Source organism: Pseudophryne corroboree, chromosome 12 (assembly GCF_028390025.1).
Source record: "Pseudophryne corroboree isolate aPseCor3 chromosome 12, aPseCor3.hap2, whole genome shotgun sequence".
NCBI lineage: Eukaryota > Metazoa > Chordata > Amphibia > Anura > Myobatrachidae > Pseudophryne > Pseudophryne corroboree.
The window spans coordinates 176,520,344-176,545,353 of record NC_086455.1 but is presented as its reverse complement, the minus strand read 5'-3'; the positions used below and the strand labels follow the sequence as shown (position 1 = coordinate 176,545,353).

The following is a 25,010-nucleotide window of genomic DNA, read 5'->3' as shown; positions in this document are numbered from 1 at the left end:
AGTGGCAGTCACAGAGGTACCCTGGGGCCTGGGCTCTGCCCTCTTCCTCTTCTGGTAGAGGGTGGGGCTCTGAGCCAGTGGGAACCACCAGGGATCACCCATTGTCCTCTCCATGTAAATACAATCCTGCATTCTAGGCATGTGATACTAGGCAGCTGGGGTTCAGGAAAAAGTGTTCACGCTGGGCACCAAAGCAACTCTTGTCCTTTCCCCCTCCACCTGCCCCATGGATCCCCTTCCCTCCCGTGTTCTCCGCTCCCTCTCCCCCACTGCCTGCTACCACCTTGTTCACCTCTTTAACCTGTCCCTCTCTACCAGCATCTTCCCCTCACCATTCAAACATGCTCTGGTCTCACCTATTCTCAAGAAACCTAACTTCGACCCCTCATCACCCACTAACTACCGCCCCATCTCTCTTCTCCCTTTCGACTCCAAATTCCTTGAACAACTTGTCTACAGCTGTCTCACAAGCTACTTCTCTGACAACTCCATCCTCGATCCACTACAATCTGGCTTTTGACCACTCCACTCCACTGAGACTGCTCTGGTGAAAGTCACCAATGACCTGCTTTCAGCTAAATCCAATGGCCACTTCTATCTGCTCATCCTTCTGGACCTCTCTGCTGCCTTTGACACCGTGGATTATCCTCTCCTCCTCAGCACACTCCAAAGCACTGTCCTTGACTGGTTTTCTTCTTACCTCACTAACCGCTCCTTCTCTGTGTCTGCCTCCAACACCACCTCACACCCTTCCATCCTTCCTGTTGCTGTACCTCAGGTTTCTGTCCTTGGCCCCCTTCTGTTCTCCCTGTATACCTCTTCCCTGGGTGCACTCAATAACTTCTTTGGCCTTCAAGACTACCTCTATGCTGATGACACACAACTCTACCTCTCCTCTCCTGATCTGTCCCCCTCTGTCCTCTCTCTGGTTTCCAGCTGCCTCTCCGCAATCTCAGCATGGACAAAACTGAACTCATCATCTTTCCCCCATCCAGAGCAACACCCCCGACCAATATCTCTATCATTGTTGACAACACTATCATCTCCCCCGTTCCCCAACTCCACTGCTTGGGCATCACTCTTGACTCCTCCCTCTCCTTTGCACCCCACACCCGAGCTCTGGCACAATCCATTGCTCGTATTAGGCCATTTCTCTCCCAGAGTGCAACTAAACTTATCATCCACTCACTGGTCATCTCACGACTCGACTACTGCAATGTTCTCACTGGCCTCGCTTGCTCCCACATCGCTCCCCTCCAATCTGTCCTGAACTCCGCAGCTAGGCTTATCTTCCTCTCCCGCCGCTCCACATCTGCCACTCCCATTCCCCAATACCTGCACTGGCTCCCATTCCCCTACAGAATCCTCTTCACACTCCTCACCCTCACATACAAGGCCATCTCTAATTCCACTGCTCCCTACATCTCCAACCTCCTCTCCCTTCATACTCCCTCCCGCCCCCTACGGGGTCAGCCAATGACCGTCACCTCTCCACCGCCCTGGTCACTGCTTCCCATGCTCGAGTTCAAGACTATGCCCTTCAGTGGAACGCGCTCCCCCGCTCCATTAGACTCTCCCCGACCTCGCAAAGCTTCAAACGGGCACTAAAAACCCACCTATTCATCAAAGCTTACCCTCCAATGCATAACCTAGTCCTGAGGTCGCTCCTCCATTCCCTGCCTCATGCCTTGACCATCTCTGCTTTCCTTACATCCTGCCATCGGGCTTCCTCCCGCTTGCTGCACCTCATGTCGTCTGTCTGTCGCCCCTTCCCACTAGATTGTTAGCTCCTCAGAGCAGGGCCCTCTTTCCTCTTGTTATCTAAGCCATCTTCTCCACACATTTCACTCGCAGCTCTCTCCTACTCAGTGACCATCTGTACCGCTTTCTCTCTGGCTGGTAAAGGCTCCTCTCTATCTATGGCCGCCAGCTCCTAGTAGTACGATGATCACTCCCTCACTACTTACATATCAGCTGTATTATGTATGAGAATTGTGCTGCTCTGTTACCTGTACTCTATTTCTGTTATTTATTTACTGTAATGCTACGTTCTGTCTCCCTGTACTGTCCTTTGTACGGCGCTGCAAAACACTTGTGGCGCCCTATAAATAAAATGTAATAATAATAAGAACTCCCAGAAGTTCACAGAACCAATAGGATGGGATTGTCTCTCGTGCACTTGATACAGTGACATGAAAGGGAGTGCAGTTCCTGTAGCATATTGTTACAGGCAATGAAATGACGGTGCGTCCATGCGCTACCATTGGGAGGTACTGGACTATCCACTCTAAAGCACCTACCTGGCATAGAATGATTTCCATCTATCTGGACCATTGAAGTGTTTTGCAATGACTGCTAAATTCTAAGATTACATTTTACAAAGCATTTTACATAAAAGATGTGTCACCACTCGTAATGTGATTCTCCACAGCTAGATAACAATCTGTCTCCTCCAGGCTCTCTCTAGAGAGACGGCTTGTAGCGAGTCACATAAGGTTTGCTCGCTTCGCTGCTTTCTGCTCTCTAGTTTATATGTAGAATTTACTCAGCACATTTCTTTCTTTTTCCCTGCTGTAATATTAGTAAAAGTTTATCTACACTTCTGTGGTTACTTAGGTTAAAATAATGAGCCCCAGCGCTCGCTGCTGTCCGTCTTCCTGAGTCTGATGTAAAGAGCTGTGGGAATTCCAGGTTACGTGCACATTGCTTTATACAGTTCCAGGAAACTTTCCAAGAAGTTGCATTTTATGATCCGATCAGCGTAAGCTCCCTGTTGCGATGCAAGATTTGGGTCAGCGGGTCACTTACACGTTTTCCAAACCTGCTTCCCTTACATATATATTCAGTATATCTGAATACAAACACACTATTGTATTGTTTTCTATTCACTCTGTATCCAGCCAGTCCAGGTGTATTGGAAAATATCACTTTTAGCTTCATTAATTACTGCCAATGGACTATGCCCTCCTATGTAACCCCGTCATCTATTTACAGTTACATGAAAGTTGGGACTGAGGAATGACACAATATTCTACAGTAGGTCTGTTATAGGGCAATTAGCCAAGTCTTTCACCAGGGTTCAGCTGGGGAGAACCCCCAATGGGCCAACAATTTCCTTTCAAGTCCCCCCACGGTATGTAACCGTAACGCAGCAGGAACACAGTCATTTATCATTTACACTTTTATTATATTGAAATTCCTTTATTCCACAATAGATTACCTAGGAGGAAATGTCATAAATCCTCAACGTATCTCTATATAGTGGAGAACAATCCTAATACAGATTTATGTTCTTTTACAGGTTTAACCCACAGATTAGTTCATATTACTCCTTATTATTACATTGGAAAGAGAGAGCGCGGTTGTATTGCCAGGCGCACACAGAAGAACATTCTTACAAACATCACTTCTAATAAATTATTTTGAACCCTTTTCTCCCATTGTTGCTGGGTAAGTGGCAGTGACATATATATAGGACATAGACTGGCATTTATTGGGGATGTTGTTATATTGCCGCCAGTCGGAATCCTGGCAGTCAGGATACCGACGCAGGAATCCCGACCACTGACATTGCCGCCAGCCACATTCCCGGCTTACAAGGGCTATTCCCACTTGTGGGTGTCCACGATACCCACAGAGCAGGATTAGCACCTGTGGCGAGCGCAGTAAGCCACCAAGACCGCAGTGTGGCGAGGGCAGCGGGCCCGCAAGGGGCTTCATTGCACTCGCCCCCCTGCCGGCATTCTAGAGGCCGGGATTCCGCTGCCTCCTGCATGCTTGTGTGACCTGCTGCTGCCTCCTGCATGCTTGTGTGACCTGCTGCTGCCTCCTGCATGCTTGTGACCTGCAGCTGCCTCCTGCATGCTTGTGTGACCTGCTGCTGCCTCCTGCATGCTTGTGTGACCTGCTGCTGCCTCCTGCATGCTTGTGTGACCTGCCGCTGCCTCCTGTATACTTGTGTGACCTGCTGCTGCCTCCTGCATGCTTGTGTGACCTGCTGCTGTCTCCTGCATGCTTGTGTCACCTGCTGCTGCCTCCTACATGCTTGTGTCATCTGCTGCTGCCTCCTGCATGCTTGTGTGACCTGCTGCTGCCTCCTGCATGCTTGTGTGACCTGCTGCTGCCTCCTGCATGCTTGTGTGAGCTGCCGCTGCCTCCTGCATGCTTGTGTGACCTGCTGCTGTCTCCTGCATGCTTGTGTGACCTGCTGCTGCCTCCTACATGCTTGTGTCACCTGCTGCTGCCTCCTACATGCTTGTGTCATCTGCTGCTGCCTCCTGCATGCTTGTGAGACCTGCTGCTGCCTCCTGCATGCTTGTGTGACCTGCTGCTGCTTCCTGCATGCTTGTGTGACATGCTGCTGCCTCCTGCATGCTTGTGTGACCTGCTGCTGCCTTCTGCATGCTTGTGTGACCTGCTGCTGCCTCCTGCATGCTTGTGTGACCTGCTGCTGCCTCCTGCATGCTTGTGTGACCTGCCGCTGCCTCCTGCATGACCTGCTGCTGCATCCTGCATGCTTGTGTGACCTGCTGCTGCCTCCTGAATGCTTGTGTGACCTGCTGCTGCATCCTGCATGCTTGTGTGACCTGCTGCATGCTTGTGTGACCTTCTGCTGCCTCCTGCATGCTTGTGTGACCTGCTGCTGCCTCCTGCATGCTTGTGTGACCTGCTGCTTACTCCTGCATGCTTGCGTGACCTGCCGCTGCCTCCTGCATGCTTGTGTGACCTGCCGCTGCCTCCTGCATGCTTGTGTGACCTGCCGCTGCCTCCTGCATGCTTGTGTGACCTGCCGCTGCCTCCTGCATGCTTGTGTGACCTGCTGCTGCCTCCTGCATGATTATGTGACTGGGTGCTACTTCCTGCATGCTTGTGTGATCTGCTGCTGCCTCCTGCATGCATGTGTGATCTGCTGCCTCCTGCATGCTTGTGTGACCTGCTGCTGCCTCCTGCATGATTATGTGACTGGGTGCTACTTCCTGCATGCTTGTGTGACTTGCTGCTGCCTCCTGCATGATTATGTGACTGGGTGCTACTTCCTGCATGCTTGTGTGATCCGCTGCTGCCTCCTGCATGCTTGTGTTACCTGCTGCCTCCTACATGCTTGTGTGACCTGTTGCTGCCTCCTGCATACTTGTGTGACCTGCTGCTGCCTCCTGCATGCTTGTGTTACATGCTGCTGCCTCCTGCATGCTTGTGTGACCTGCTGCTGCCTCCTGCATGATTATGTGACTGGGTGCTGCCTCCTGCATGCTTGTGTGATCCGCTGCTGCCTCCTGCATGCTTGTGTTACCTGCTGCTACTGCCTCCTGCATGCTTGTGTGACCTGCTTTCTCCTGCATGCTTGTGTGACCTCCTGCCTCTGCATGCTTGTGTGACCTGCTGCTGCCTCCTGCATGCTTGTGTGACCTGCCGCTGCCTCCTGCATGATTATGTGACTGGGTGCTACTTCCTGCATGCTTGTGTGACCTGCTGCTGCCTCCTGCATGCTTGTGTGACCTGCTTTCTCCTGCATGCTTGTGTGACCTGCTGCCTCTGCCTGCTTGTGTGACCTGCTGCTGCCTCCTGCATGCTTGTGTGACCTCCTGCCTCTGCATGCTTGTGTGACCTGCTGCTGCCTCCTGCATGCTTGTGTGACCTGCCGCTGCCTCCTGCATGATTATGTGACTGGGTGCTACTTCCTGCATGCTTGTGTGACCTGCTGCTGCCTCCTGCATGCTTGTGTGACCTGCTTTCTCCTGCATGCTTGTGTGACCTGCTGCCTCTGCATGCTTGTGTGACCTGCTGCTGCCTCCTGCATGCTTGTGTGACCTGCCGCTGCCTCCTGCATGATTATGTGACTGGGTGCTACTTCCTGCATGCTTGTGTGACCTGCTGCTGCTTCCTGCATGCTTGCGTGACCTGCTGCTGCTTCCTGCATACTTGTGTGACCTGCTGCTGCTTCCTGCATGCTTGTGTGACCTGCTGCTGCCTCTTGCATGATTATGTGACCTGCTGCTGTCTCCTGCATGCTTGTGTGACCTGCTGCTGCCTCCTGCATGATTGTGACCTGCTGCTGCCTCCTGCATGCTTGTGTGACCTGCTGCTGAATCTGAGGAGGCAGTTTTGTATCACTTGCGTGAATCTTGAGCACCTTAGTCCTCCTGATGTTTGCGCTGCTGGATCCAGTGAAGCTGCATCTGAGGAAACAGCCACTGGCCTGGCCAATCCTATAAAAGGGAAATATTCCTCCATTTTCAAACCCCAAACTATCTGCTTCTCAGCTCATTCACAGTCTTCCTGGCGACCTTCTACCTCTGCTCCTGTGACTGCCAGCATAGCTGTAACCCTTCACTGGCAGCTCCTGATTGAAGTAAAGCAGTGGGGTTACAGATATTAATCTTATGTATAAATGCCGAAGGCTGTACATTAGCAGGGTCAAAATATGAACAAATCGCATGCAAAGGAGTGAAACAGAAGATAAAGATGTCCTGGTCCACATGAGCTTACAATCCACATGAGCTTACAATCTGGATAGATAAGGCAGCGGGATAACAGATGTAGTGGTGGGGAAAGCGTGTGCTACAACAATGGTGCACAGAGCCACATTGTCTGATAGAAACTCTCCAACGTTTTACACATAAAAACCGGGTCTGCATCTGCCACACTGTCTCCTGCTACGTCTGTCTCACTGATGCTGCATCTTCCACACTGTCACCTGCTGCGTCTGTCCCACTGATGCTACATCTGCCACACTGTCTCCTGCTATATCTGTCTCACTGCTGCTGCGTCTGCCACACTGTCTCCTGCGTCTATCTCACTGATGCTGCATCTGCCACACTATCTCCTGCTACGTCTGTCTCACTGATGCTGCATCTGCTACACTGTCACCTGCTGCGTCTCTCTCACTGATGCTGCGTCTTCCACACTGTCTCCTGCTGCATCTATTCACTGATGTTGCATCTGACACACTGTCTCCTGCTGTGTCTGTATCACTGATGCTGCGTCTGCCACACTGTCTCCTGCTGCATCTGTCCCACTGATGCTGTAACTGCCATACTGTCTCTTGTTGCATCTGTCCCACTGATTCTGCATCTGCCACACTTTTTCCTGCTGTGTCTGTCTCACTGATGCTGCATCTGCCACACTGTCTCCTGCTGCGTCTGTCTCACTGATGCTGCATCTGCCACACTGTCTCCTGCTGCGTCTGTCTCACTGATGCTGCATCTGCCACACTGTCTCCTGCTGCGTCTGTCTCACTGATGCTGCATCTGCCACACTGTCTCTTGTTGCATCTGTCCCACTGATTCTGCATCTGCCACACTTTTTCCTGCTGTGTCTGTCTCACTGATGCTGCATCTGCCACACTGTCTCCTGCTGCGTCTGTCTCACTGATGCATCTGCCACACTGTCTCCTGCTGTGTCTGTCTCACTGATGCTGCATCTGCCACACTGTCTCCTACTGCGTCTGTCTCACTGATGCTGTAACTGCCACACTGTCTCCTGCTGCATCTGTCCCACTGATTCTGCATCTGCCACACTTTTTCCTGCTGTGTCTGTCTCACTGATGCTGCATCTGCCACACTGTCTCCTGCTGCGTCTGTCTCACTGATGCTGCATCTGCCACACTGTCTCCTGCTGCGTCTGTCTCACTGATGCTGCATCTGCCACACTGTCTCCTGCTGCGTCTGTCCCACAGATGCTGCTTCGGCCACACTGTCTCTTGCTGCGCCTGTCTCACTGATGCCGCATCTCCCACACTGTCTCCTGCTGCGTCTGTCTCACTGATGCTGCATCTGCCACACTGTCTCCTGCTGCATCTGTCTCACTGATGCTGCATCTGCCACACTGTCTCATGCTGCGCCTGTCTCACTGATGCTGCATCTGCCACACTGTCTCCTGCTGCGTCTGTCTCACTGATGCTGCATCTACCACACTGTCTCCTGCTGCGTCTGTCTCACTGATGCTGCATCTGCCACACTGTCTCCTGCTGCGTCTGTCTCACTGATGCTGCATCTACCACACTGTCTCCTGCTGCGTCTGTCTCACTGATGCTGCATCTGCCACACTGTCTCCTGCTGCGTCTGTCTCACTGATGCTACATTTGCCACACTGTCTCCTGCTGCGTCTGTCTCACTGATGCTGCATCTGCCACAATGTCTCCTGCGTCTATCTCACTGATGCTGCATCTACCACACTGTCTCCTGCTGCTTCTGTCTCACTGATGCTGCATCTGCCACACTGTCTCCTGCTGCATCTGTCTCACTGATGCTGCATCTGCTACTGTCACCTGCTGCGTCTGTCTCACTGCTGCTGCGTCTTCCACACTGTCTCCTGCTGCATCTGTCCCACTGATGCTGTAACTACCACACTCTTTCCTGCTGCATCTGTCCCACTGATGCTACATCTTCCACACTGTCTCCTGCTATATCTGTCTCACTGCTGCTGCGCCTGCCACACTGTCTCCTGCGTCTATCTCACTGATGCTGCATCTGCCACACTATCTCCTGCTACGTCTGTCTCACTGATGCTGCATCTGCTACACTGTCTCCTGCTGCGCCTCTCTCACTGATGCTGCGTCTTCCACACTGTCTCCTGCTGCGTCTGTCTCACTGATGCTGCGTCTGCCACACTGTCAACTGCTGCGTCTGTCTCACTGATGCTGCATCTGCCACACTGTCTCCTGCTGCGTCTGTCTCACTGATGCCGCATCTCCCACACTGTCTCCTGCTGCGTCTGTCTCACTGATGCTGCATCTGCCACACTGTCTCCTGCTGCGTCTGTCTCAATGATGCTGCATCTGCCACACTGTCTCCTGCTGCGTCTGTCTCACTGATGCTGCATCGGCCACACTGTCTCCTGCTGCGTCTGTCTCACTGATGCTGCATCTGCCACACTGTCAACTGCTGCGTCTGTCTCACTGATGCTGCATCTGCCACACTGTCTCCTGCTGCATCTGTCTCACTGATGCTGCATCTGCCACACTGTCTCCTGCTGCATCTGTCTCACTGATGCCGCATCTCCCACACTGTCTCCTGCTGCGTCTGTCTCACTGATGCTGCATCTGCCACACTGTCTCCTGCTGCGTCTGTCTCACTGATGCCGCATCTCCCACACTGTCTCCTGCTGCGTCTGTCTCACTGATGCTGCATCTGCCACACTGTCTCTTGCTGCGCCTGTCTCACTGATGCCGCATCTCCCACACTGTCTCCTGCTGCGTCTGTCTCACTGATGCTGCATCTGCCACACTGTCTCCTGCTGCGTCTGTCTCACTGATGCTGCATCTGCCACACTGTCTCATGCTGCGCCTGTCTCACTGATGCTGCATCTGCCACACTGTCTCCTGCTGCGTCTGTCTCACTGATGCTGCATCTACCACACTGTCTCCTGCTGCGTCTGTCTCACTGATGCTGCATCTGCCACACTGTCTCCTGCTGCGTATGTCTCACTGATGCTGCATCTACCACACTGTCTCCTGCTGCGTCTGTCTCACTGATGCTGCATCTGCCACCTGCTGCGTCTGTCTCACTGATGCTGCATCTGCCACACTGTCTCCTGCTGCGTCTGTCTCACTGATGCTGCATCTGCCACAATGTCTCCTGCTGCGTCTGTCTCACTGATGCTACATCTGCCACACTGTCTCCTGCTGCGTCTTATCTCACTGATGCTGCATCTACCACACTGTCTCCTGCTGCATCTGTCTCACTGATGCTGCATCTGCCACAGTGTCACCTGCTGCGTCTGTCTCACTGCTGCTGCGTCTGCCACACTGTCTCCTGCTGCATCTGTCCCACTGATGCTGTAACTGCCACACTTTTTCCTGCTGCATCTGTCTCACTGATGCTGTAACTGCCACACTCTTTCCTGCTGCATCTGTCTCACTGATGCTGCATCTTCCACACTGTCTCCTGCTGCGTCTGTCTCACTGATGCTGCATCTGCCACACTGTCAACTGCTGCGTCTGTCTCACTGATACTGCATCTGCCACACTGTCTCCTGCTGCATCTGTCCCACTGATGCTGTAACTGCCACACTCTTTCCTGCTGCATCTGTCTCACTGATGCTGTAACTGCCACACTCTTTCCTGCTGCATCTGTCTCACTGATGCTGCATCTGCCACACTGTCTCCTGCTGCATCTGTCCCACTGATGCTGTAACTGCCACACTCTTTCCTGCTGCATCTGTCTCACTGATGCTGTAACTGCCACACTTTTTCCTGCTGCATCTGTCTCACTGATGCTGTAACTGCCACACTGTCTCTTGCTGCATCTGTCCCACTGATGCTGCATCTGCCACACTCTTTCCTGCTGCATCTGTCTCACTGATGCTGCATCTTCCACACTGTCTCCTGCTGCGTCTGTCTCACTGATGCTGCATCTGCCACACTGTCAACTGCTGCGTCTGTCTCACTGATACTGCATCTGTGACGCTGTCTCCTGCTGCGTCTGTCCCACAGATGCTGCATCGGCCACACTGTCTCTTGCTGCGCCTGTCTCACTGATGCCGCATCTCCCACACTGTCTCCTGCTGCGTCTGTCTCACTGATGCTGCATCTTCCACACTGTCTCCTGCTGCGTCTGTCTCACTGATGCTGCATCTGCCACACTGTCTCCTGCTGCGCCTGTCTCACTAATGCTGCATCTGCCACACTGTCTCCTGCTGCGTCTGTCTCACTGATGCTGCATCTGCCACACTGTCACCTGCTGCGTCTGTCCCACTGATGCTGTAACTACCACACTCTTTCCTGCTGCATCTGTCTCACTAATGCTGCATCTGCCACACTGTCTCTTGCTGCATCTGTCTCACTAATGCTGCATCTGCCACACTGTCTCCTGCTGCGTCTGTCACTGATGCTGCATCTGCCACACTGTCTCCTGCTGCATCTGTCCCACTGATGCTGTAACTACCACACTCTTTCCTGCTGCATCTGTCTCACTAATGCTGCATCTGCCACACTGTCTCTTGCTGCATCTGTCTCACTAATGCTGCATCTGCCACACTGTCTCCTGCTGCGTCTGTCTCACTGATGCTGCATCTGCCACACTGTCTCCTGCTGCATCTGTCCCACTGATGCTGTAACTGCCACACTCTTTCCTGCTGCATCTGTCTCACTGATGCTTTAACTGCCACACTGTCAACTGCTGCGTCTGTCTCACTGATACTGCATCTGTGACGCTGTCTCCTGCTGCGTCTGTCCCACAGATGCTGCATCGGCCACACTGTCTCTTGCTGCGCCTGTCTCACTGATGCCGCATCTCCCACACTGTCTCCTGCTGCATCTGTCTCACTGATGCTGCATCTGCCACACTGTCTCCTGCTGCGTCTGTCTCACTGATGCTGCATCTACCACACCGTCTCCTGCTGCGTCTGTCTCACTGATGCTGCATCTACCACACTGTCTCCTGCTGCATCTGTCTCACTGATGCTGCATCTGCCACACTGTCACCTGCTGCGTCTGTCTCACTGATGCTGCATCTGCCACAATGTCTCCTGCTGCGTCTGTCTCACTGAGGCTACATCTGCCACACTGTCTCCTGCTGCGTCTATCTCACTGATGCTGCATCTACCACACTGTCTCCTGCTGCGGCTGTCTCACTGATCCTGCATCTACCACACTGTCTCCTGCTGCGTCTGTCTCACTGATGCTGCATCTGCCACACTGTCACCTGCTGCGTCTGTCTTACTGATGCTGCATCTGCCACACTGTCTCCTGCTGCATCTGTCTCACTGATGCTGCATCTGCCACACTGTCTCCTGCTGCGTCTGTCTCACTGATGCTGCATCTACCACACTGTCTCCTGCTGCGTCTATCTTACTGATGCTGCATCTACCACACTGTCTCCTGCTGCGTCTGTCTCACTGATGCTGCATCTGCCACACTGTCACCTGCTGCGTCTGTCTCACTGATGCTGCATCTACCACACTGTCACCTGCTGCGTCTGTCTCACTGATGCTACATCTGCCACACTGTCTCTTGCTGCGTCTGTCTCACTGATGCTGCATCTGCCACACTGTCACCTGCTGCGTCTGTCTCACTGATGCTGCATCTACCACACTGTCTCCTGCTGCATCTATCTCACTGATGCTGCATCTACCACACTGTCTCCTGCTGCGTCTGTCTCACTGATGCTGCATCTGCCACACTGTCTCCTGCTGTGTCTATCTCACTGATGCTGCATCTGCCACACTGTCTCCTGCTGCATCTGTCTCACTGATGCTACATCTGCCACACTGTCACCTGCTGCATCTGTCTCACTGGTGCTACATCTGCCACACTGTCATCCTGCTGCGTCTATCTCACTGATGCTGCATCTACCACACTGTCTCCTGCTGCGTCTGTCTCACTGATGCTACATCTACCACACTGTCTCCTGCTGCATCTATCTCACTGATGCTGCATCTGCCACACTGTCTCCTGCTGCGTCTGTTTCACTGCTGCTACATCTGCCACACTGTCACCTGCTGCATCTGTCTCACTGATGCTGCATCTACCACACTGTCTCCTGCTGCGTCTATCTCACTGATGCTGCATCTACCACACTGTCTCCTGCTGCGTCTGTCTCACTGATGCTACATCTACCACACTGTCTCCTGCTGCGTCTATCTCACTGATGCTGCATCTGCCACACTGTCTCCTGCTGCGTCTGTTTCACTGCTGCTACATCTGCCACACTGTCTCCTGCTGCGTCTGTTTCACTGCTGCATGCCAAATCTCACATGGAGAGAACTGTGCTTAATTTCTAAGCAATCTAGGGGGTCATTCTGACCCATTTGCATGCAGTGGTTCTTCGCTGTGGTGCAAATGGGTCAGAACAGTGCATGCACGGCGGTCGCAATGCGCACGCGCATTGTTGCCCGGCGCCGGACAAGAAGACTGACAGCGTAGAGGCGTTCCGGGGCATCTACTCACCGTTTTCCGGGCGTGGAGATCCGAACGCAGGCGTGTCCAGGCGTTTGGAGGGCGGATATCTGACGTCAATCCCGGGACCTTTGTCGCTGGATCCGTCGCACAGGGTAAGTAGGTCTGACCCCGGTCTTATTTTGCAGGAAACTTTTTAGCATAGCAGTAGTACACAAGTGATCGCAGCCACGCTATGCTAAAATACACTCCCCCATAGGCGGCGTCAAGTTGATCGCACGAGCAGCAAAAAGTTGCTATGTGCGATCAACTTGGAATGACCCCCCCTAGTCAGATGTCTCCGTGTGTACCCCCCATTAGGTATATTTTCAATTCCAACATATCAGCAAATCCAGGAATATCACTGAATTTACCATCCAGTGCCAGTTTGTAACGCTGGCAGGAATCACAGACATTTCAAAACATTGTATTTTGGTTAGTGCAGTCTTAATTAAATAGGAAAAACACCAGCTTGTCTCATGTTTCTGTCATCTCTGGCTGATTATACGCTCTTTATTCTGTATACTGCATCCTGCCGTACTGGAAAACATCTTGTGTATTGTTCCAAATTGTTCATCAGAAAAGATAAAATAAAATGCAAAATGAATTTGCCCAACACCTGTCAGGAATGATTCTGGTGTCAGATGAATATAAGAGGAACGCTGTTGCTTAGATGGAAGTTACAGTGAGTAGGAATAGAAGGATCTGTGCGCTGCGGATATTGGGAGGTTATCTAAGGACAGAACAAAACTTTCTATATCTCCAAAGCGTTTCACATAAGAGAAGCAGCTAAGACGCCAATACATCTAATACACGCCCCACACAATCTATCACTGCTTCATTATTACCCTGAGAGCGCAGAATACTAAACTGCAAGTACTTTGTGTCTATCCCGTATTAGGACTACTATACAGCTGGAACATAAAATGTAAGAGCACCATGCCTGGGAAATAATGTGGGAGCAATATCCTGCCTTTGCTTTTGCAACGTGTAAGTAATCTCTTGACAAGGTTGTCGCTTCTGGTTGCATCAGCAATTTTGTTACAGCAACATTTTGTTTTATTGTCACGTTATCTTCCCACCGAGGTGCAGTAAAATGTGCAGATTGTATTTTGCTGCATTTAATAAAACACACACTTGCACCCAGTTCGGATGCCTGCCAGGACTTGTGCCCTGTGGAATGTGGGAGCTGGGGGGGGCACCAACAAGACCTCCAAGAGGGAATAACGCTAAAGGTGCAAGGTTAATTTACTCCTTGGGGGGAAGTCCAAGACTTTGGGTAAGTTCTCCCTTTTTTTTTAAAGCACCAATAACTTATATGCCAAACACAACCTGGTTGTGCCGTGTAAATAATTGCCACTTTAAAAAAATGGGAGAACACAAAGTCTCTTAGTTCCTGTATCTCTCAGGCTATTACATACCCCCCATTGTATCACTTTCCCAGTGATCCAAGGAGAGGTCAGTCAGCCCCACAACCCCTTGCTCAGAGGGTGGGAGATCCTGTCTGAGCAGCATAATGTTACTACATTATTACTACGTTACTACATACATACAGAACAGCACAAGCCTTTCCTTCAGCAGAAAAAAAGAGGACAATGAGGTGGCCAATGACACATAGCTACGAGGTGCCAGTGAGAGCTACGAGGTGCCAGTGAGAGCTACGAGGTGCCAGTGAGAGCTGCGAGGTGACAGTGAGAGGTCTGCGAGGGATCAGTGAGATGTATGAGGGGACAGAAAGAGCTGAGTGGTGTCAGTGAGAGCTGAGTGGTGCCAGTGAGAGCTGAGTGGTGCCAGTGAGAGCTGAGTGGTGCCAGTGAGAGCTGTGAGGTGCCAATGAGAGCTGCGCTGTGCCAGTGAGAGTTGTGAGGAGTCAGTGAGAGCTGTGAGGTGTCAATGAGAGCTATGAGGTGCCAGTGAGAGCTGTGAGGTGTCAGTGAGAGCTGTGAGGTGTCAGTGAGAGCGATGAGGTGCCAGTGAGAGCTGCGCTGTGCCAGTGAGAGTTGTGAGGAGTCAGTGAGAGCTGTGAGGTGTCAGTGAGAGCTATGAGGTGCCAATGAGAGCTGCGCTGTGCCAGTGAGAGCTGTTAGGAGTCAGTGAGAGCTGTGAGGTGCGAGTGAGAGCTGAGTGGTGCCAGTGAGAGCTGTGAGGTGACAGTGAGAGCTGCGAGGAGTCAGTGAGAGCTGCGAGGTGACAGTGAGAGCTGTGAGGTGCGAGTGAGAGCTGAGTGGTGCCAGTGAGAGCTGTGAGGTGACAGTGAGAGCTGCGAGGAGTCAGTGAGAGCTGCGAGGTGACAGTGAGAGCTGCGAGGTGACAGTGAGAGCTGCGAGGTGCCAGTGAGAGCTGCGAGGTGCCAGTGAGAGCTGCGAGGTGCCAGTGAGAGCTGTGAGGTGTCAGTGAGAGCTGCGAGGTGACAGTGAGAGCTGTGAGGTGACAGTGAGAGCTGTGAGGTGTCAGTGAGAGCTGCGAGGTGACAGTGAGAGCTGCGAGGTGACAGTGAGAGCTGTGAGGAGTCAGTGAGAGCTGTGAGGTGTCAGTGAGAGCTGTGAGGTGTCAGTGAGAGCTGCGAGGTGCCAGTGAGAGCTGCGAGGTGCCAGTGAGAGCTGCGAGGTGCCAGTGAGAGCTGCGAGGTGACAGTGTGAGCTGTGAGGGGTCAGTGAGAGCTGTAAGGAGCCAGTGACAGCCGTGAGGTCTGCGAGGGATCAGTGAGATGTATGAGGGGACAGAAAGAGCTGAGTGGTGTCAGTGAGAGCTGAGTGGTGCCAGTGAGAGCTGAGTGGGGCCAGTGAGAGCTGAGTGGTGCCAGTGAGAGCTGAGTGGTGCCAGTGAGAGCTGAGTGGTGCCAGTGAGAGCTGAGTGGTGCCAGTGAGAGCTGCGCTGTGCCAGTGAGAGTTGTGAGGAGTCAGTGAGAGCTGTGAGGTGTCAATGAGAGCTATGAGGTGCCAGTGAGAGCTGTGAGGTGTCAGTGAGAGCTGTGAGGTGTCAGTGAGAGCTATGAGGTGCCAGTGAGAGCTGCGCTGTGCCAGTGAGAGTTGTGAGGAGTCAGTGAGAGCTGTGAGGTGCCAATGAGAGCTGCGCTGTGCCAGTGAGAGCTGTTAGGAGTCAGTGAGAGCTGTGAGGTGCGAGTGAGAGCTGAGTGGTGCCAGTGAGAGCTGTGAGGTGACAGTGAGAGCTGCGAGGAGTCAGTGAGAGCTGCGAGGTGACAGTGAGAGCTGTGAGGTGCGAGTGAGAGCTGAGTGGTGCCAGTGAGAGCTGTGAGGTGACAGTGAGAGCTGCGAGGAGACAGTGAGAGCTGCGAGGTGACAGTGAGAGCTGCGAGGTGACAGTGAGAGCTGTGAGGAGTCAGTGAGAGCTGTGAGGTGTCAGTGAGAGCTGTGAGGTGTCAGTGAGAGCTGTGAGGAGTCAGTGAGAGCTGCGAGGAGTCAGTGAGAGCTGCGAGGTGACAGTGAGAGCTGCGAGGTGCCAGTGAGAGCTGCGAGGTGCCAGTGAGAGCTGCGAGGTGCCAGTGAGAGCTGCGAGGTGCCAGTGAGAGCTGCGAGGTGCCAGTGAGAGCTGTGAGGTGACAGTGTGAGCTGTGAGGGGTCAGTGAGAGCTGTAAGGAGCCAGTGACAGCCGTGAGGTCTGCGAGGGATCAGTGAGATGTATGAGGGGACAGAAAGAGCTGAGTGGTGTCAGTGAGAGCTGAGTGGTGCCAGTGAGAGCTGAGTGGGGCCAGTGAGAGCTGAGTGGGGCCAGTGAGAGCTGAGTGGTGCCAGTGAGAGCTGAGTGGTGCCAGTGAGAGCTGAGTGGTGCCAGTGAGAGCTGAGTGGTGCCAGTGAGAGCTGCGCTGTGCCAGTGAGAGTTGTGAGGAGTCAGTGAGAGCTATGAGGTGCCAGTGAGAGCTGTGAGGTGTCAGTGAGAGCTGTGAGGTGTCAGTGAGAGCTATGAGGTGCCAGTGAGAGCTGCGCTGTGCCAGTGAGAGTTGTGAGGAGTCAGTGAGAGCTGTGAGGTGTCAGTGAGAGCTATGAGGTGCCAATGAGAGCTGCGCTGTGCCAGTGAGAGCTGTTAGGAGTCAGTGAGAGCTGTGAGGTGCGAGTGAGAGCTGTGAGGAGTCAGTGAGAGCTGTGAGGAGTCAGTGAGAGCTGTGAGGTGTCAGTGAGAGCTGTGAGGTGTCAGTGAGAGCTGTGAGATGACAGCGAGAGCTAAGTGGTGCCAGTGAGAGCTGCGTGGTACCAGTGAGAGCTGAGTGGTGCCAGTAAGAGCTGTGAGGTGCCAGTGAGAGCTGTGAGGGGACAGTGAGAGCTGTGAGGTGACAGTGAGAGCTGAGTGGTGCGAGTGAGAGCTGTGAGGGGTCAGTGAAAGCTGTGAGGTGTCAGTGAGAGCTATGAGGTGCCAGTGAGAGCTGTGAGAAGTCAGTGAGAGCTGTGAGGTGTCAGTGAGAGCTGTGAGGTGCGAGTGAGAGCTGAGTGGTGCCAGTGAGAGCTGTGAGGTGACAGTGAGAGCTGAGTGGTGCCAGTGAGAGCTGTGAGGTGACAGTGAGAGCTGAGTGGTGCCAGTGAGAGCTGCGAGGTGACAGTGAGAGCTGTGAGGAGTCAGTGAGAGCTGTGAGGTGACAGTGAGAGCTGTGAGGAGTCAGTGAGAGCTGCGAGGTGCCAGTGAGAGCTGCGAGGTGCCAGTGAGAGCTGCGAGGTGCCAGTGAGAGCTGCGAGGTGCCAGTGAGAGCTGTGAGGTGCCAGTGAGAGCTGTGAGGTGACAGTGTGAGCTGTGAGGGGTCAGTGAGAGCTGTAAGGAGCCAGTGACAGCAATGAGGTCTGCGAGGGATCAGTGAGATGTATGAGGGGACAGAAAGAGCTGTAAGGTGTCAGTGAGAGCTGAGTGGGGCCAGTGAGAGCTGAGTGGTGCCAGTGAGAGCTGAGTGGTGCCAGTGAGAGCTGAGTGGTGCCAGTGAGAGCTGAGTAGTGCCAGTGAGAGCTGTGAGGTGACAGTGAGAGCTGTGAGGTGACAGTGAGAGCTATGAGGTGCCAGTGAGAGCTGCGCTGTGCCAGTGAGAGCTGTGAGGAGTCAGTGAGAGCTGTGAGGTGTCAGTGAGAGCTATGAGGTGCCAGTGAGAGCTGCGCTGTGCCAGTGAGAGCTGTGAGGAGTCAGTGAGAGCTGTGAGGTGTCAGTGAGAGCTATGAGGTGCCAGTGAGAGCTGCGCTGTGCCAGTGAGAGTTGTGAGGAGTCAGTGAGAGCTGTGAGGTGTCAGTGAGAGCTATGAGGTGCCAATGAGAGCTGCGCTGTGCCAGTGAGAGCTGTTAGGAGTCAGTGAGAGCTGTGAGGTGCGAGTGAGAGCTGAGTGGTGCCAGTGAGAGCTGTGAGGTGCCAGTGAGAGCTGAGTGGTGCCAGTGAGAGCTGTGAGGTGACAGTGAGAGCTGAGTGGTGCCAGTGAAAGCTGAGTGGTGCCAGTGAGAGCTGTGAGGTGACAGTGAGAGCTGAGTGGTGCCAGTGAGAGCTGAGTGGTGCCAGTGAGAGCTGTGAGGTCCCAGTGAGAGCTGAGTGGTGCCAGTGAGAGCTGAGTGGTGCCAGTGAGAGCTGCAAGGTGACAGTGAGAGCTGTGAGGTGTCAGTGAGAGCAGAGTAGTGCCAGTGAGAGCTGTGAGGAGTCAGTGAGAGCTGTGAGGTGTCAGTGAGAGCTGAGTAGTGCCAGTGAGAGCTGTGAGGAGTCAGTGAGAGCTGTGAGGAGTCAGTGAGAGCTGTGAGGTGTCAGTGAGAGCTGTGAGGTGTCAGTGAGAGCTGTGAGATGACAGCGAGAGCTAAGTGGTGCCAGTGAGAGCTGCGAGGTGCCAGTGAGAGCTGCGAGGTGCCAGTGAGAGCTGAGTGGTGCCAGTAAGAGCTGTGAGGTGCCAGTGAGAGCTGTGAGGGGACAGTGAGAGCTGTGAGGTGACAGTGAGAGCTGAGTGGTGCGAGTGAGAGCTGTGAGGGGTCAGTGAAAGCTGTGAGGTGTCAGTGAGAGCTATGAGGTGCCAGTGAGAGCTGTGAGAAGTCAGTGAGAGCTGTGAGGTGTCAGTGAGAGCTGTTAGGAGTCAGTGAGAGCTGTGAGGTGCGAGTGAGAGCTGAGTGGTGCCAGTGAGAGCTGTGAGGTGCCAGTGAGAGCTGAGTGGTGCCAGTGAGAGCTGTGAGGTGACAGTGAGAGCTGTGAGGAGTCAGTGAGAGCTGTGAGGTGCGAGTGAGAGCTGAGTGGTGCCAGTGAGAGCTGTGAGGTGACAGTGAGAGCTGCGAGGAGTCAGTGAGAGCTGCGAGGTGACAGTGAGAGCTGTGAGGTGCGAGTGAGAGCTGAGTGGTGCCAGTGAGAGCTGTGAGGTGACAGTGAGAGCTGCGAGGAGTCAGTGAGAGCTGTGAGGTGACAGTGAGAGCTGCGAGGTGACAGTGAGAGCTGCGAGGTGACAGTGAGAGCTGTGAGGAGTCAGTGAGAGCTGTGAGGTGTCAGTGAGAGCTGTGAGGTGTCAGTGAGAGCTGTGAGGAGTCAGTGAGAGCTGTGAGGTGTCAGTGAGAGCTGCGAGGTGACAGTGAGAGCTGCGAGGTGCCAGTGAGAGCTGCGAGGTGCCAGTGAGAGCTGCGAGGTGCCAGTGAGAGCTGTGAGGTGCCAGTGAGAGCTGTGAGGTGACAGTGTGAGCTGTGAGGGGTCAGTGAGAGCTGTAAGGAGCCAGTGACAGCCGTGAGGTCTGCGAGGGATCAGTGAGATGTATGAGGGGACAGAAAGAGCTGAGTGGTGTCAGTGAGAGCTGAGTGGTGTCAGTGAGAGCTGAGTGGTGCCAGTGAGAGCTGAGTGGGGCCAGTGAGAGCTGAGTGGGGCCAGTGAGAGCTGAGTGGTGCCAGTGAGAGCTGCGCTGTGCCAGTGAGAGTTGTGAGGAGTCAGTGAGAGCTATGAGGTGCCAGTGAGAGCTGTGAGGTGTCAGTGAGAGCTGTGAGGTGTCAGTGAGAGCTATGAGGTGCCAGTGAGAGCTGCGCTGTGCCAGTGAGAGTTGTGAGGAGTCAGTGAGAGCTGTGAGGTGTCAGTGAGAGCTATGAGGTGCCAATGAGAGCTGCGCTGTGCCAGTGAGAGCTGTTAGGAGTCAGTGAGAGCTGTGAGGTGCGAGTGAGAGCTGTGAGGAGTCAGTGAGAGCTGTGAGGAGTCAGTGAGAGCTGTGAGGTGTCAGTGAGAGCTGTGAGGTGTCAGTGAGAGCTGTGAGATGACAGCGAGAGCTAAGTGGTGCCAGTGAGAGCTGCGTGGTACCAGTGAGAGCTGAGTGGTGCCAGTAAGAGCTGTGAGGTGCCAGTGAGAGCTGTGAGGGGACAGTGAGAGCTGTGAGGTGACAGTGAGAGCTGAGTGGTGCGAGTGAGAGCTGTGAGGGGTCAGTGAAAGCTGTGAGGTGTCAGTGAGAGCTATGAGGTGCCAGTGAGAGCTGTGAGAAGTCAGTGAGAGCTGTGAGGTGTCAGTGAGAGCTGTGAGGTGCGAGTGAGAGCTGAGTGGTGCCAGTGAGAGCTGTGAGGTGACAGTGAGAGCTGAGTGGTGCCAGTGAGAGCTGTGAGGTGACAGTGAGAGCTGAGTGGTGCCAGTGAGAGCTGCGAGGTGACAGTGAGAGCTGTGAGGAGTCAGTGAGAGCTGTGAGGTGACAGTGAGAGCTGTGAGGAGTCAGTGAGAGCTGCGAGGTGACAGTGAGAGCTGCGAGGTGACAGTGAGAGCTGCGAGGTGCCAGTGAGAGCTGTGAGGTGCCAGTGAGAGCTGTGAGGTGCCAGTGAGAGCTGTGAGGTGACAGTGTGAGCTGTGAGGGGTCAGTGAGAGCTGTAAGGAGCCAGTGACAGCCATGAGGTCTGCGAGGGATCAGTGAGATGTATGAGGGGACAGAAAGAGCTGTAAGGTGTCAGTGAGAGCTGAGTGGGGCCAGTGAGAGCTGAGTGGTGCCAGTGAGAGCTGAGTGGTGCCAGTGAGAGCTGAGTGGTGCCAGTGAGAGCTGAGTAGTGCCAGTGAGAGCTGTGAGGTGACAGTGAGAGCTGTGAGGTGACAGTGAGAGCTATGAGGTGCCAGTGAGAGCTGCGCTGTGCCAGTGAGAGCTGTGAGGAGTCAGTGAGAGCTGTGAGGTGTCAGTGAGAGCTATGAGGTGCCAGTGAGAGCTGCGCTGTGCCAGTGAGAGCTGTGAGGAGTCAGTGAGAGCTGTGAGGTGTCAGTGAGAGCTATGAGGTGCCAGTGAGAGCTGCGCTGTGCCAGTGAGAGTTGTGAGGAGTCAGTGAGAGCTGTGAGGTGTCAGTGAGAGCTATGAGGTGCCAATGAGAGCTGCGCTGTGCCAGTGAGAGCTGTTAGGAGTCAGTGAGAGCTGTGAGGTGCGAGTGAGAGCTGAGTGGTGCCAGTGAGAGCTGTGAGGTGCCAGTGAGAGCTGAGTGGTGCCAGTGAGAGCTGTGAGGTGACAGTGAGAGCTGAGTGGTGCCAGTGAAAGCTGAGTGGTGCCAGTGAGAGCTGTGAGGTGACAGTGAGAGCTGAGTGGTGCCAGTGAGAGCTGTGAGGTCCCAGTGAGAGCTGAGTGGTGCCAGTGAGAGCTGAGTGGTGCCAGTGAGAGCTGCAAGGTGACAGTGAGAGCTGTGAGGTGTCAGTGAGAGCAGAGTAGTGCCAGTGAGAGCTGTGAGGTGTCAGTGAGAGCTGAGTAGTGCCAGTGAGAGCTGTGAGGAGTCAGTGAGAGCTGTGAGGAGTCAGTGAGAGCTGTGAGGAGTCAGTGAGAGCTGTGAGGTGTCAGTGAGAGCTGTGAGGTGTCAGTGAGAGCTGTGAGATGACAGCGAGAGCTAAGTGGTGCCAGTGAGAGCTGCGAGGTGCCAGTGAGAGCTGCGAGGTGCCAGTGAGAGCTGAGTGGTGCCAGTAAGAGCTGTGAGGTGCCAGTGAGAGCTGTGAGGGGACAGTGAGAGCTGTGAGGTGACAGTGAGAGCTGAGTGGTGCGAGTGAGAGCTGTGAGGGGTCAGTGAAAGCTGTGAGGTGTCAGTGAGAGCTATGAGGTGCCAGTGAGAGCTGTGAGAAGTCAGTGAGAGCTGTGAGGTGTCAGTGAGAGCTGTTAGGAGTCAGTGAGAGCTGTGAGGTGCGAGTGAGAGCTGAGTGGTGCCAGTGAGAGCTGTGAGGTGCCAGTGAGAGCTGAGTGGTGCCAGTGAGAGCTGTGAGGTGACAGTGAGAGCTGTGAGGAGTCAGTGAGAGCTGTGAGGAGTCAGTGAGAGCTGTGAGGTGTCAGTGAGAGCTGTGAGGTGTCAGTGAGAGCTGTGAGGTGTCAGTGAGAGCTAAGTGGTGCCAGTGAGAGCTGTGAGGTGTCAGTGAGACCTGTGAGGTGTCAGTGAGAGCTGAGTGGTACCAGTGAGAGCTGCGAGGTGACAGTGAGAGCTGTGAGGAGTCAGTGAGAGCTGTGAGGTGTCAGTGAGAGCTGTGAGGTGTCAGTGAGAGCTGAGTAGTGCCAGTGAGAGCTGTGAGGAGTCAGTGAGAGCTGTGAGGTGTCAGTGAGAGCTGTGAGGAGTCAGTGAGAGCTGAGGAGTCAGTGAGAGCTGTGAGGAGTCAGTGAGAGCTGTGAGGTGTCAGTGAGAGCTGTGAGGAGTCAGTGAGAGCTGTGAGGAGTCAGTGAGAGCTGTGAGGAGTCAGTGAGAGCTGAGTGGTGCCAGTAAGAGCTGTGAGGTGTCAGTGAGAGCTGTGAGGTGTCAGTGAGAGCTGTGAGGAGTCAGTGAGAGCTGTGAGGAGTCAGTGAGAGCTGTGAGGAGTCGGTGAGAGCTGTGAGGTGTCGGTGAGAGCTGTGAGGAGAGCTGCGAGGTGCCAGTGAGAGCTGCGAGGTGCAAGTGAGAGCTGCGAGGTGCCAGTGAGAGCTGCGAGGTGCCAGTGAGAGCTGCGAGGTGTCAGTGAGAGCTGTTAGGAGTCAGTGAGAGCTGTGAGGTGCGAGTGAGAGCTGTGAGGTGCGAGTGAGAGCTGTGAGGGGTCAGTGAAAACTAAAAGTGAAAGCATATACTGTGAGGGGGCAGTTACAGCTATTAGGGGGCAGTGAGAGCTCTAAGGAGCCAGTGACAGATGTTAGGTACTGTGAGAGAACAGTGAGACGTATCAGGGGGTAGTAAGAGCTGTAAGGGGACAGTGAGAGCTGTGAGGGGGAATGAGAGCTAAGAAGGCAGAAGGAGCTTTAGGGGGCCAGTGAGAGCTGTAAGAAATTATATTACAGACAGCATTAGTGACTGCTGTATACTACAGACAGCATTACTGACCCCTATATATTACAGACAGCATTAGTGACCGCCATATACTACAGATAGCAATAATGATCACCATCTACTACAGGCAGCATTAGTGATCACTATATATTACTGACCGCATTAGTGACCCCCATATATTACAGACAGCATTAGTGACCCCCATATATTACAGACAGCATTAGTGACCCCCATATATTACAGACAGCATTAGTGACCCCCATATATTACAGACAGCATTAGTGACCCCCATATATTACACAGTGCCGTAACTAGGCATTTTAGCGCTGTGTGCAAGAAACTGCATTGCCCCCCCCCCCCCCCCATGCAGGCGCACAAAAAATATATAGTGGCGTGGCTTCGTGGGGAAGGAGCGTGGCCCCTTTTACACATTACGGCAGACAGTCCTTTTTACACATTACGGCAGACAGAGTACACCTTTTACACATTACGGCAGACAGCGTTCCCCTTTTTACGCATTACAGCAGCCAGCGTCCCCCTTTTTACACATTACGACAGCCATTCCCCCTTTTTACACATTACGGCAGACAGCATCCACCTTTTTACACATTACGGCAGACAGCATCCCCTTTTTACACATTACTGCAGACAGAGTCCTCTTTTTACACATTACAGCAGACAGCGTAGAGCGCAGAGTAGGGAGCAATGTTGGTGGGTGAAGGTAACAGAAATATATATATATTTGTGACTTGGTCTCCTGATTACTGTCCCCGTTTAATTCCTGGGAGTGCTACCTGACTCTGGCAGTTGTATATGTGCGGCACTCCAGACGACTTCTAATAAAAGACTGTTTGTCCTGTTGATGTCAACGCTTCAGACTTTTTACTTATGTTTTTTTACTTCTATTCTTTCTTCAGGATGCTGATGAAAGAACATAAGTGAAAAGTTCTGAAACGTTGACATCAATGGGACTAAGAGTCTTTTAGTACAAGTTGTCTGGGGTGCCGCCCTGGTGGATCTATTTCTTGGCTGGAGCTCGGCGTTGGGAGGATACCGACGCAAGGCGATTACAGTACAAGTTGGGAGTTCTAGCTTACCACATACTAATATATATATATATATATATATATACATATATGAATATATATATATATATATATATATATACACACATATATTGTATGTATATGCTTACAGACTTATATACACAATTTTATATATATATATATATATATATATATATATATATATATATGACCCAGAGCCACCACTTCTAATTTAATTAATAACATTGATCAGCTGCTAGCAAAAACTCACTCAGCCAAGGACAGGAACGGGAGCTTGAACTTTCTCTCTGCTCCACCGATCACAACACCTCCACACACTGCGGATGTGTGAACTGCAAGGATCCTGTCTCCTTCTTCCCTGCAGCCTGCGCTCCAGCCACACATGGAGCTGCAGGCTGCAGCTGTACATACCACTGGACAGAAGACCCGGAAGTTCGGCAGCCCAGTATAACCCTGCGGCTACGACACACTGAGGGCAGTAAGTGGTGTCAGTGGGGAGCTCTGCGCTGCGGTCCGGATCCGATCATGGTGATCGGATGCACTGCCGCCCCGCCTATGACGCGTGCTATTAAGCAGCCAGCGTGCGGGTGCCAGTACTGGATCCCCGCGCTGGCTCTGTAATAAAAGGATGCACTGCACTGTCCACCACTGCTCCCGCTGTCTCCTCTCTGAGTAGCGCAGCAGTGGGGAGAAGGGTGTCTGCAGAGATTTCTCCGCCTCACAGCGCATTGCGCTGTGTGCGATGCCCCTCTCGCCCATAGCTAGTTACGGCTCTGATATTACAGACAGCATTAGTGACCCCCATATATTACAGATAGCATTACTGACCCCCATATATTACAGACAGGATTAGTGACTGCCATTTACTACAGACAGCTATAATGATCACCATGTACTACAGGCAGCATTAGTGACCCC

The 25,010-nt window shown here is 53.2% G+C and overlaps 1 long non-coding RNA gene across 1 annotated transcript in view; it reads right to left on the bottom strand.

The window, feature by feature from the left end:
* The window catches only part of LOC134980600 (uncharacterized), a 30,008-nt gene extending 5,394 nt beyond the window's left edge, over positions 1-24,614 (bottom strand). The window contains exon 1 of the long non-coding RNA XR_010190443.1: positions 24,343-24,614. This is a non-coding gene — a long non-coding RNA (uncharacterized LOC134980600). The remainder of the gene's footprint in view (positions 1-24,342) is intronic.
* Positions 24,615-25,010: the final 396 nt, after the last annotated feature.